Source organism: Anopheles darlingi, chromosome 3 (genome assembly GCF_943734745.1).
Source record: "Anopheles darlingi chromosome 3, idAnoDarlMG_H_01, whole genome shotgun sequence".
NCBI classification, from domain to species: Eukaryota; Metazoa; Arthropoda; class Insecta; order Diptera; family Culicidae; genus Anopheles; species Anopheles darlingi.
In genome coordinates, this window is record NC_064875.1 from 65,935,968 (window position 1) to 65,938,467 (window position 2,500).

At 41.3% G+C, this 2,500-nt stretch overlaps 2 protein-coding genes across 3 annotated transcripts in view; one reads left to right on the forward strand and one right to left on the reverse strand.

Moving 5' to 3' along the window:
• Window positions 1-514, forward strand: part of LOC125955293 (protein ST7 homolog) — a 2,342-nt gene extending 1,828 nt beyond the window's left edge. Inside the window, exon 3 of the mRNA XM_049686392.1 lies at window positions 1-514. This exon is cut by the window's left edge and continues 1,381 nt beyond it. The gene's annotated coding sequence lies outside the window, so the exon portion shown is untranslated.
• A 1,796-nt stretch (window positions 515-2,310) lies between these two features.
• LOC125955253 (myosin heavy chain, non-muscle) overlaps window positions 2,311-2,500 on the reverse strand; it is a 34,639-nt gene continuing 34,449 nt past the window's right edge. For both annotated transcript variants that reach the window (XR_007469092.1, XM_049686301.1), the window contains one exon: window positions 2,311-2,500. This exon is cut by the window's right edge and continues 747 nt beyond it. The gene's annotated coding sequence lies outside the window, so the exon portion shown is untranslated.

Consider the following 2,500-nt stretch of genomic DNA (forward strand, 5'->3'; position numbering starts at 1 on the left):
TCGGTGGTCCAGCATTAGCACACTCCACGTTTCGTACCCAGTTTTCGGTGATACAGCCTCGCTCGCTGCCGGTAGCGGAAATCTCATATACCCTCCCCTCCACCCCGTCCCAAGATCGTAGTCGGATACTCGTCTTGGTGTCCGTGTGTGTGTGTGTGTGTGTGCGTGTATTACACTTAAGCCTCCTACTACCCCGTAGCCGTGCCGCCCCCCTGTGCGTTGTGATGTTTTGCGTAAAAATGGGAAGGAAGAAGCCTGTCCCACGTGTCCCGATGATAGCGCATCAAATTATCCTTTAACATGTCTCTGTGTCCATTGGTCCGCTTTTGTTTATTTTATCACATTATTTAAGAAGCGAGAAAATGAAGAAGCCAAGAAGGTAGTTTCTGCGTATGTGTGTGTCTGTGTTTAAAGAAACAGGAGATTATAAACTACAAATAAAAGTATAAATTATGATAAAAATTCATGCAACATCTGAACTCACTCTGTGTGTGTGTGTCTCTGGATTTCCATTGCCTTCTTTTGGGGCCCTCAAACTTTCTTTCCGCCGGACTTTCCGCCTTTCTTTCAGTAAATATTGAACCATCCACAGCTGTCTTTGATTTTTTTTTTCTAATACTTAAATGATATTTTATTATCAATTTAATAATTACTTGCTGCTGCTTGTTGCGGTTGCTTCTGATGCGCTCGCAAATGATTTTCTTCTATAAAAAAGTACATCGGGCTTACTAAATGTATTTAACAGGGGACAAGGAGCATGATGCACGGAGGGGAAAGAGATAGAATGCCGCGATTGCTTGGGTGAGGATGTATGCTCTGTTGTCTTGGCTGGTCAACGGGTTGGTGTGTGCCATTTTACAATTCCTAATTTTGATTGCGCTTGCAAAATAGGTAAGTAGCTATGTAGGGTAATGTGATCGTATTTTTTGCAGGAGCAGTAGAATTGGAGTAAAACATGTGAACCCCAACGTTCTTCCTACGATCAATAATGTGCCTTTGAGAGTCATATAAAATGAACAGTTTGTGAAAATGCGCATGTATGTGTTTGTGTGTGTATATTGTAGATAATTTATAAAATCTATCATGCATATTGTTTTCCTTTCCATCTTTCCTCAAAGTTCTTTTCTGAGTATATCTGCTGCTGCTGACGCTTTTGATTGGGGCGCAAATCTTTAGTTCATTTCTAAATGCTGTTCCTGTTCTTTCCCCGCACTGTTGCACGAGACCTTATTTTCGGTAAAAAGCAATAATAATCCTCGTAATCGTAGCAATAATACATAATTAAATAAAAAACGAAAAATAAGGTAAAGCAAAAAAAATCATTAAATAATAATAATGAATAATTGAATGTCAAAAATGAAACTTGCTCCTTTCCTCTCAATCGCAATGTGTTGCTCTTATGTCTGTCTCCTTATTTTTCGTTTTTTTTCTTTTCCACACTCGTCCGCTTTCTCTACTCTCAGATATCCCTTTTTGCTTCGAGGAGTAAATGATCTGTAATCCTTCACACAATGATTCCTCTTTTCGTCAGATTTCCTTTACAACAGAGCTCCTTTCGGCTTCTCGCCCATGAAAGGGTGGGTCGGACACATGGGGGGAACATGTGGAGCGATGGTTGCTAGATCAAATCTAATTTAACACAAACGTTAACACACCACCTTTTCCGTTATTAGCGGCAGGCAGACAGGCCGCCGAGGTTTAACAAAGAGAAAATAGAAATAGAAACAGCACAACTAAAAAGCGCGCCATGGTGAACTGAAGACGCGCACGTAATGCACAATCAAACAAACATCCAAATCTAGATCACGCCGCCTATCCGCTTTTACTGACCTGGACAGATTCCGGTTGTTGTTCCGGAGTCTCAACCAGTTGGTGCACAATTTACCCGCTTCTCATACTTCGCTTCCTTTCGTTCTAGCTAAATTTGATTGTTATTAAAACATGGCACTTTGCTAATGGTACATCATTACACTGTTCTGATACATGCGGACTTAGCTCGACCCGCTTGCTGTCCCACTTATTTTGCCATCTTATCGGATTCTCGGCGCCCTTGCCTACTACGTTTGTTGTTAAGGGAGAATGATGGAGACCTCTGGGTTGGATGAGGGATCATCTAGCAACATCACAACATACGGGTGAGGCCAATGAGAAAACATTGGAAACCACAAAAAAACATCCACATATCCCTAACCAATATCGTAGTCCCACAGAGTTTGAAACCATCCGTTTTTGCCTTAGTAGGCTGATGTCGCAGAAGAATGCCCCAACGCCATTGGGAGTAGTAGTGATGGGGTGGAGAAAAAAAAGAAATGAACCAATTTTTAAAAAGTTACATTTTAATTACTGTAAAAAATAAACTACAGGCCAATGATATGCTGTAGAACTCGATTTTTTCGGTACAAACAACACAATTTAACATTCCGCAAGGTGGTACGCTCCATTGCTTTGCCACAAAAGCCGTAGTGTGTAGTAGTAGGCACGCGGTTCGTTGCGTTTGGAG